Raw genomic sequence first — 10,832 nt, 5'->3', positions numbered from 1 at the left:
TCTTAGTTGCTCTCTTTATATCAAAGAAGACATTTGGCATTTGTTTTTTAAGAATTGGCTAGCTTCACTTAGCATAATCTGCTCTAATACCATCCATTTCCCTGCAAAATCCATGATTTTGTCATTTTTTAGTGCTGCGTAATACTCCATTGTGTGTATATGCCACATTTTTTTTTATCCATTCATCTATTGAAGGGCATCTAGGTTGGTTCCACAGTTTAGCTATTGTGAATTGTGTTGTTATAAACATTGATGTGGCTGTGTCCCTGTGGTTTAATAGCATTGACTGAATCTTAAAGATACCATGTACTACTCCTTGGGATGAATGGTCCTAATTGAATAGTTGTTTGGACAGTTCTACAGCGCCCTCTGGTGTTTCCAGAGCACATACCTCCTTTTAGTCCGGGGATCTGAGAGTCCAACTTGTTTTTGCAGCTCTGCAGGTCACTGAGTCTATTCACACATGGATGGTTTGAGTTGTAGACTGCAACACACTCTCTGAAATTACTGTCATTTAATTTACATAGTGCTGCATATACATACATAGATGTCAATTAAAAATGTTAGTGATCTTAAGGAAGATTCTATAAAACTTGTACCTTCATTACAATTTATAAATACACATACTTTTTAAGTGTTCACCTAATGTGAATTAATAAGTCCAACAATTCTCATATAAATTTATTCATGTTTGGATCTTTGGTATTTATCCAATTTAGTTATTTCAATATTTGATAAAGTGAAGGAAGTACTATGTATAAAGTGAATGGGATATATGGTTTGCAGCTGCCATGGCATGTTGTATAAGAATCCAGTCCAGATTGGAACATATTTTCTCTAGAAATCACTTATTTCCTTCCTTTCTCCACTAGACCCAGTATAGAATGCCTGTTCTGTGGACACTGAGCTCACAAGAACACAGTTGCTTGATCTCACATTAGTGACAAACCTCTCAATCATTTTTTCATGACTTTTCCCACTGAAATCCTTTGTGGGATTGTGGATTTAGGGGTTAAATATTAGAGTTTTTTGGTTCAAATGTTATATTCAGCTCTGAATATAACATTTTGTTGATGAATAGCTCATTATCTCTTATTTAATTGAAATGTTTTAGATGTTCATATAACTCACCCTGCTCTGCAGTACATTTGCTTATGGGGACTCTACCGCCATCCACCTGCTCCTGTAGTTTCTTTGCAGAGCACCTGGAGCCACAGCACATTCTTCCTTCTGGCTCCACATTCACCCATTTGATCCAGCCAACCCTCAGGGATCAAGTCCATGTTCCTTTCCTATTCTCTACAACCTAAAGTAATGATTCTTATTTAACATGTCCCCTCCCTCCCTCTTCACTTTTCTTCCCTCTTTCCCTCCATCCCTTCCTTGCTTTCTTCCCTCCTCATTTCCATCCTTCCTTCTTTCCTTCCTTTCTTCTTTTCTCCCTTCCTTTCTTTTTCTTAGGTCTGGAGGATAGAACCCAGGGTCTCCCATGCTAGACAAGTGCTCTGTCACTGAGCTGCATCACCAGCCATGTAATATTTCCTCTTGAATCAACACAGAACCCCAATACAACATGTACAAGCCACAGCAATCATGGTTATTGCTTCAGATCTTTTTTTTTTTTTCCCCTTAGATATCTACTCAGGCGAACTTGCATACTCATTCTACAAACACATGTTGAATTTGTACTCTCTGCCATACTGGGTTCTGGGCTCTGTAAATATAGCAGTGACAAAACTGAAAAAAAAAATAAGTCCTGTTTTCAATGAGTTTAGTTTCTAGAGGGGTAACAGAGTGAAGAGAGCCACAGGAAAATGTTCTCACATGACTGAATCCAAATTGAACATGCTCACCCTTGGCAGCTAGAGCTCACTCCTGACTGCTGAAAGCCCCTTCCTTCCTTCAGGAGATGGACAATGAACATCCTCCCACTTTGTCCATGGCTTTCCCTCAGCCTCCTCCCCTCCCTGTCTCTGAAGGCAGGTGCCCAACACTGCTCTCTTGCAGTCTCTCCTTGTTTCTTGTCACAAGTTGTCTGTCATGAGGATGTATAAACAGACAATTAAGTGACAATATAAAGTGTTAGCAACTTATTGAAGATGATGTAAAATGATATCCATTTATTGATAAATAATTTAGAAGAAGTACACATACTTGGTTCTTCACCTATTCGGAATCAATAGTTGGATTCCCACTACTAAAATGTAAAATGATGTGTACCTTGAAGTATATTTTAATATAGTTTAATTATAATATAATAAAATCATATTATAATATAATATAATTATATTATATTATAATGTATCATATCATATAATATGTAATCATAATTATAATATATTTATATTATATAATCATAATTATATAATTATATAGTATTATTATAATATATAATACATCATAATTATATAATTATATAATATAATTATAATATATAATATAGTATAATTATGATAACATAATATAATATAATTATGTAATTATAATTATATAATATATAGTATAATTATAATATAATATAATTAAACTATATTAAATAGTTTAATTTATTAATCAATCAATTTTGTTTTATTTATTTATTTTTATTGATTTTTTATATATGATAACAGAATGCATTAAAATTCATATTAGACATATGGAGCACAAATTTTTCATGTCTCTGGTTGTATACAAAGTATATTCACACCAATTCATGTCTTCATACATGTACTTTGGATAATGATGTTCATCACATTCCACTATCATTTCTAACCTTCCGCTCCCACCCCCTGCCCTATCTAGAGTTTGTCTATTCCTTCCATAGTCCCCCTACCCGGCCCACTATGATCAGTCTCCTTATATCAGAGAAAACATTCAGCATTTGTTTTTTTGGGATTGGCTAACTTCACTTAGCATTATCTTCTCTAGCTCCATCCATTTACCTGCAAATGCCATGATTTTATTCTCTTTTATTGCTGAGTAATATTCCATTGTGTGTATATGCCACATTTTTTTTTATCCATTCATCTATTGAAGGGCATCTAGGTTGGTTCCACAGTTTAGCTATTGTGAATTGTGTTGTTATAAACATTGATGTGGCTGTGTCCCTGTGGTATGCTGTTTTTAAGTCCTTTGAGTATAGACCAAGGAGAGAGATAGCTGGGTCAAATGATGGTTCCATTTCCAATTTTCCAAGAAATCTCCATACTGCTTTCCATATTGGATGCACCAATTTGCAGTCCCACCAGCAGTGTATGAGTGTACCTTTTTTCCTCCATTCTCTCCAACACTTATTGTTGTTTGTCTTCATAATAGCTGCCATTCTGACATGAGTAGTTTTGATTTGCATCTCTCTAATTGCTAGAAATGATAAACATTTTTTCATATATTTGTTGACTGATGGTATATCCTTTTCTGAGAAGTGTCTGTTCGGGTCCTTGGCCCATTTATGATTTTTTTGGTGTTTAGCTCTTTGAGTTCTTTATATACCCTAGAGATTAGTGCTCTATCTGATGTGTGAGGGGTAAAAATTTGCTCCCAAGATGTAGGTTCACTATTCACCTCACAGATTGTTTTTTTTTTCTTTTCTTTTTTTAATTTTTTAGTTGTAGTTGGACACAATATTTTATTTAATATATTTATTTTTTGTGTGGTGCTGAGGATCAAACCCAGGGCCTCACACGTGCTAGGTGAGCACTCTACTGCTGAGCCACAACACTTGCCCCCACAGATTGTTTTGCTGAGACAAAACTTTTTAGTTTGAATTCATCCCATTTATTGATTCTTTTGTTTTCAGAAGACAAAGCAGATTTATTATATCTCTCTGATTCCAAAAGTCTAGGAGAAGTTCTGAGCAAAGCAGCTCATCTGGTTCCCATGGCCCAAGGGCAGGCCAGGGCGCTGAGAAGGGGTAATCAAGCAGGGGCCAACCCTTTGCTTCTCAGAATCCTTTGCCCAATTCCTCAAGGGTCAGTTCTGAGGAAGGCCTGGGAAGGCAGAAGTGTTTCTTCTGCCCCTTGGGCTTTTGCTAGGAATGGGGAAATGGTTGCTTTGGGGAAGGAAGCCTTGAATCCACAGCCTTTATTTCGGTAACCACCATTTAATTTGTTCCTTGGCAGACTGGAGAACCTGGGTCACACTCTGTTCATTTAGGCTGCTGTCATCTGCCCTAAAATTCACTTTCAGAATCACTTGCTGAGGGTCACTCTCCAGAATCACACCGCCATCTACAATCTCACCCAGCACCAAGAAGGCTCCATCCATGTTCTCCAGCAACCAGCGCTTCTCCACATTCTCATTCTCATGGGATGAGCCCACCACATACAGGAAGAGGTCAATGCTGCTCTTGTAGGTGACGGTCATGCCCCTGGAAAAATGCGATCTCACTCTTAGTCCTACTGGTCTTGTTGAAGACATTTTTCTCAAAAACCATCTGCTCCTTCATGGATGGGAATGTGTCATCATATTACTTGGCCAGCAGCTGTCACCCATCATTATCTAGGATGAAAACAGCCTTGATGGTGTAGAGGGAAGGTTCCTGTAACTGCAGCCCTGAGGGCTCCCCAGCTCTGGTTGGCTGTGTCGCGCACCTGGCCTGGGAAGCCCCGGCCCTCTTCCCCGGGTGCGTATGTGGCCAGGCCTCAGGCCACTGCCCCTATTTATTGATTCTTGATTTTAATTCTTGCACTATAGGAGTCTTATTTAGGAAGTTGGGGCCTAACCCCACATGATGGAGATTAGGGCTTACTTTTTCTTCTATTCCACACAAGGCCTCTGGTTTAATTCCTGGGTCCTTGATACACTTTGAGTTGAGTTTTGTGCATGGTGAGAGATAGGAGTTAAATTTCATTTGATGGATTTCTAGTTTTCCCAGCACAATTTATTGAAGAGGTTACCTTTTCTTCAATGTATATTTTTGGCACCTTTGTCTAATATAAGATAACTGTAGTATGTGGGTTAGTCTCTGCATCTCTATTCTATACCATTGGTCTACCAGTCTATTTTGGTGCCAATACCATTCTGTTTTTGTTACTATTGCTCTGTACTGTAGTTTAAGGTCTGGTATAGTGATGCCACCTGCTTCACTCTTCCTGCTAAGGATTGCTTTAGCTATTCTGGGTCTCTTATTTTTCCAGATGTCTTTTCTATTTCTATGAGGAATACCATTAGGGTTTTGATCAGAATGGCATTAAATCTGAAAAGTGCTTTTGATAGTATGGACATTTTTATAATATTAATTCTGCCTATCCAAGAGCAGGTAGATCTTTTCCATCTTCTAAGGTCTTCTTTGATTTCTTTCTTTAGGGTTCTGTAGTTTTCATTGTATAGACCTTTCATCTCTCTCATTGATTCCTAAATCTTTTATTTATTTTTTTGAGGCTATTGTAAATGTTTTCCTCATTTACCTTTCAAAGGATTTGTAACTGATATACAAAAATGCCTCTGATTTATTGGTGTTGATTTTATATTCTGTTCTTTGCTGAATTTATTTACTAATTCTAGAAGTTTTCTGGTGGAACTTTTGGGTCTTCTAGTTATAGAAACATATCATCAGCAAATAGTGCAATTTAAGTTCTTTTTTTTACCTATATGTATTCCTTTAATTTCTTTGGTCTGTCTAATTGCTCTGGCTAGTGTTTCAAGAACTATGTTAAATAGAAGTGGTAAAAGAGGGCATTCCTGTCTTGTTCCAGTTTTTAGAGGGAATGCCTTCAATTTTTCTCCATTTAGAATGATGTTGGACTGGGGCTTAGCATAGATAGCCTTTAAAATGTTGAGATATGTTCCTGGCATCCCTAATTTTTCTAGTGTTTTGAACATAAAGGGGTGTTGGATTTTTTCAAATGCTTTTTCTGAGTCTATTGAGATGGTCATATGATTCTTATCTTTGAATTGATGTGATGAAGTACATTTATTGATTTCTGTATGTTGAACCAACCTTGTATCCCTGGGTTGAACCCTACTTGATAATGGTGTACTATCTTTTTGATATGTTTTTGTATTCGATTTGTAAGAATTTTATTGAGAATTTTTGAATCTATGTTCATTAGAGATATTGGTCTGAAGTTTTCTTTCTTTGATTTGTTTTTGCCTGGTTTTGAAATCAAGGTGATATTGGCCTCATAGAATGAGTTTGGAAGTGCTGCCTCTTTTTCTATTTTCTGAAATCAATTGAAGAGTAATGATATTAGTTCTTTTTTAAAGATCTTGTAGAACTCGGCTGTGTAACCATCTAGTCCTTGGCTTTTCTTGGTTGGTAGTCTTCTGATGGCGTCTTCTATTTCATCACTTGATATTGGTCTGTTTAAATTGTGTACCTCATCCTGATTCAATGTGAGCAAATTATATGATCCTAGAAATTTGTCAGTGCCTTCAATTTTCTATTTTATTGAAGTATAAGTTTTCAATAATTTCTAATTATCCTCTGTACTCTTGTAGTGCTTGTTGTGATGTTACCTTTTTCATCACATATATTAGTAATTTGAGTTTTCTTTCTCTTTCTCTCTGTTAGCATATCTAAGAGTCTGTCAATTTTATTTATTTTTTCAAAGAACTAACTTTTTGTTTTGTCAATTTTTTCAATTATTTCTTTTGTTTCAATTTCATCTCTAATTTTAATTATTTCCTGCCTCCTACTGCTTTTGGGGTTTATTTATTCCTCTTTTTCTAGGGCTTTGAGATATAATATTAGGTCATTTATTTGTTGACTTTTTCTTCTTTAAAGGAAGGAACGCCATGCAATGAACTTTCCTCTGAGTACTGCTTTCATAGTGTCCCAGAGATTTTGATAAGTTGTATCTATGTTCTCATTTACCTCTAAAAATTTTTAAATCCCTTCCTTGATGTGTTTTGTGACCCATTGTTCATTCAATAGCATATTGTTTAGTCTCCAGGTGTTGGAGTAATTTTTATTTTTTATTTTGTCATTGATTTCTAATTTCATTTGATTATGATCTGATAAAATGCAGGGTAGTATCTCTACTTTCTTGTATTTGCTAAGAGTTGCTTTGTGGCATATTGTATGGTCTATTTTAGAGAAGGATCCATTTGCTGCTGAGAAGAAAGTGTATTTGCTTGATGAAGGATGAAATATTCTATACATGTCAGTTAAGTCTAAGTTATTGATTGTGTTATTGAGATCTATAGTTTCTTTATTCAACTTTTACTTGGAAGATCTATCCAGTGGTGAGAGAATGTGTTAAAGTCACCCCAGATTATTTTGTTGTGGTCAATTTGGCTCTTGAACTTGAGAAGAATTTGGTTGATGACATAGCTGCTCCATTTTGGGGGACAAATATATTTGTGATTGTTATGTTTTGTTGGTGTATGGTTCCCTTGAGCAGTATGAAATGTCCTTCTTTATCTCTTTTAATTAACTTTGGCTTTAAGTCTACTTTATTTGATATGAGAATGGAAACCCCTGATTGCTTCTGCAGTCCATGTGAATGGTATGATTTTTCCCAGTCTCACCTTCAGTCTGTGTATGTCTTTTTCTATCAGATGAGTCTCCTGGAGGCAGCAAATTTTTTAAATCCAATCTGCTAGTCCATGTCTTTTGATTGATGAGTTTAAGCCATTAACATTTAGGGTTTTTATCAAGACATGGTTTGTATTCCCAAGTATATTTGTTTATTTTTGTTATTTAATTTGACTTGTTTTTTCTTTGATTAGTTTTTTCCTTTGGTGCAGTACCTCTCTATGCTGATTTTCATTATTGTTTTTTTGTTTCTTTTTCATGAAATATTTTGTCAAAGATGTTTTGTAGTGCTGGTTTTCTAGCTCTAATTCTTTTAACTTTTGTCTATCATGGAGAGTTTTTATTTCATCATCAAATTTAAAGCTTATTTTTTCTGGATTCAAGATTGTTGGTTGGCATTCATTTCTTTCAGAGCTTGATATAGGTCATTCCAGGATCTTCTAGCTTTTAGGGTTTGTGTTGAAAATCTGCAGTTATCCTCCTTGGTTTCCCCCTTTATGTAATCTGATTCCTTTCTCTCCTTATTCTGTATGTTAGCGTTTTCATTATAATGTGCCTTGGTGTGGACCTGTTGTGATTTTGTACATTCGGTGTCCTGTAGGCTTCTTGAATTTGGTTTTCCAATTCATTCTTTTTTAAAAAAATTTTTTTGGTATTATTTCATTGAATAGATTGTTCATTCCTTTGTTTTGGACCTCTATGCCTTCCTCTATCCCAATAACTCTTAAATTTGGTCTTTTTATGCTATCCCATATTTCTTGAATGTTCTGCTCAAGGTTTCTTACCATTTTCATTGTGTGGTCTACATTCTTTTCAAGATTATATATTTTGTCTTCATTGTCTGAGGTCCTGTCTTCCAAGTGATCCAATCTGTTGGTGATGCTTTCTTTTGAGCTTTTATTGTTTCTTTCATTTCAAGAATTTCTGTTTGTTTGTTTTTTTAGAATCTCTATCTCTCTGTTGAGGTGATCTTTTGCTTCCTGTATTTGCTCTCTTATATCTTCCTTCAGTTCACAGAACATTTTAATCATGTACATCTTGAAGTCCTTGTCTGTCATTTCTTCTGGTATTGTTGTCATGGATTCTAATAATGTGGTACCTTGATTTGTTGGGGGCATTTTCTTCCCTTGTCTTTTCATGTCCCTTCTAGCTCTGTGGGTCCAGGGTGTTATTGTTTTTACCCTATAGGTTTGTAGTGCTCCTTTAGGTCCCAAAACCTCTTGTTTGTGGGGAAGAACAATGTTAACAGATCCCAAAATAAACAATATACCATGTATAAAGAATTCATTGCTATTAAGATGCTTACAGTTTGGTCACAAGTACAGAAATGTTGGATTTGATTATCATCTATAATATAATCAGTAGTTTTGTAAAACTGTTTACAGTTTCTGATGGTGGACAATGAACTGAGGGTGAGTTGTAGGATGATATGTTGAGGATATAGGTTATGAAGATATAGAAGTTAATATATCTTAGGAAGAGTGAAAGAGAAATCTTATGGAGAGAATTAGTAGAAAGAGAATAGACAAGAAGTAGTTTTGGGTAGATAAGTACGTGGGAAAATAGTGGAGTACATAAAACAAACACTGTTGTATAAATATCAAACACATTTAGAAAAATAAAGGATGTTAAATTAGTAAAGATAGGAGGGAAAAAGAAAACTAAAAGAGGAAAATAAAGCCATATATACCATGCTTATATTATATTATTCAAATGTCCCAATTCTCAAAATCCCAATTTATGCAAAGTTCTTTGTTTCACATATGTTGGGGATGTGAGGCCAGGAGAATAGAGGGAGAGAAGAAAAAAGAAAAAAAAATCTTAAAGAAACCAGGATTTTTGCTAGTTTTAAAGATCTGTATCTTTTCTGCTTCCCTTCTCATCCAATAGGTGAGGTTGTCTGATGTTAGCTGGTATCTCTGCTCTCAGGACAGTGAAGGTAACCTGGAAGTGAAGAATGGCACCCAAAAGTCCCTGCAGGGAGACTGCACCTCAAGGGTCTCTTTTGGGTCTGTTCGTATGACTTGAGCACCTGGTCTTATCTCTCTATCTTGCCTGAAGATTTCCCAGTTCCTGGTCTCTCTGTTAGTCTCCAAACTTTTGCCCTGTTTCCCTCTCCCTTAGCAGTTCCCAATTGAGGGACCTCTTTCTCTGGGGCTCCCGTGGGTGTTGCCCTGGTTGCACTGCACATCAGTTCCACTGAGAGGTGTTTTGTGTCAGGAAGCTCCTGTGCTGGGATTCTGCTGCTGGGGAGAGGGGGGAGTTGGAAACCAGGTGCCTGGCCAGCTGGAGTTCCAATCTGGGAGCTGCCCCCACCAAATATGGAGAAGAAGGTAAGCCAAGATGAAGGTGGTCCACTTGCAGGTCTGGGGTTTCAGGTGAAGTGGGGGAAGCTGGGAAATGGCATTGTGCTGAGGGTAGGTAGCAGCTGAGTGACCTGTGTTGGAGTGGAGCGATGTCTGGGAGTTCTGCAGCAGTGCTAATAGGTGATCTTGCTAAGGCACTTGTAAGCTCTGCGTTGGCTAAAACTTCAGGAGTTGGCTGCCAGGAGCTGGGAGTCCTACTGGAATGCTGAGGCCCAGAGCCCTTCATGGGGGCACAGCGCTGGTGATTTCTTCTTGAGAGCAGCTGTATAGGGGTCCTCTATCACTTTCAAACATGCAGAGGACAGGTGTGATCTGGGTCATGGAGCGACACAGAATGCTGCCTCCCTCTGGCCCACCATCTTGGATTTTGAGGTCTAAATAGTTTAATTCAATATTATAGTTTTAGTATTTCATAAACTGACTGAAGCACAAGAGAATAGGAGGGTTATAATTACTATGCCCTTCCCATGTCATATTATACAGAATGAATTCCAGTCCAGCACATACTTTTCTGGCCATCAATTATTTCCTTCCTTTAAGAATTTCATTTACTGTAGAAGCAGCTCTTCATTTGCAACAAGCCCCAAATTCCTTCTTTTGGCATGCAAATGTTCTCACATCAGAATCATTTGTGGGATTGTGCCTTGAGGTCTTGATGTTGCAGTTTTGGGAAGTTCCATGATAGATTTTGACCTCTGGATCTGACATTTTGTTAATGAACATCCCACCAGATCCTAGTTAATATAAATGTTGCTAGATATTCATACAACTCACTCTGCTCTGTAATGCATTTGTACATGGACTTCATCTTCTGTGCTCAGAATTTTTACCACCATCCACCTGCTTCTATGGTTTCTTTACTCAGGACCTGGAGAACAATCTTGCGCTTCTATACTATCTTCACAAAATCCATGTTCATATACTTCAACTTCCCCTCACTCAAGGCCATTTTCCTTACCTCTTGCTTAACCTAACGTCAGATTTCTCATTTAACCCTTTGTCCTGAATCA

At 36.8% G+C, this 10,832-nt stretch overlaps 1 pseudogene; it reads right to left on the bottom strand.

Moving 5' to 3' along the window:
- Positions 1-4,035: 4,035 nt before the first annotated feature.
- LOC125615126 lies at positions 4,036-10,143 on the bottom strand (annotated as a pseudogene).
- Positions 10,144-10,832: the final 689 nt, after the last annotated feature.

This window comes from Marmota marmota, unplaced genomic scaffold (genome assembly GCF_001458135.2).
Source record: "Marmota marmota marmota unplaced genomic scaffold, marMar, whole genome shotgun sequence".
NCBI lineage: Eukaryota > Metazoa > Chordata > Mammalia > Rodentia > Sciuridae > Marmota > Marmota marmota.
This window is presented reverse-complemented; position numbering and strand designations above follow the sequence as displayed.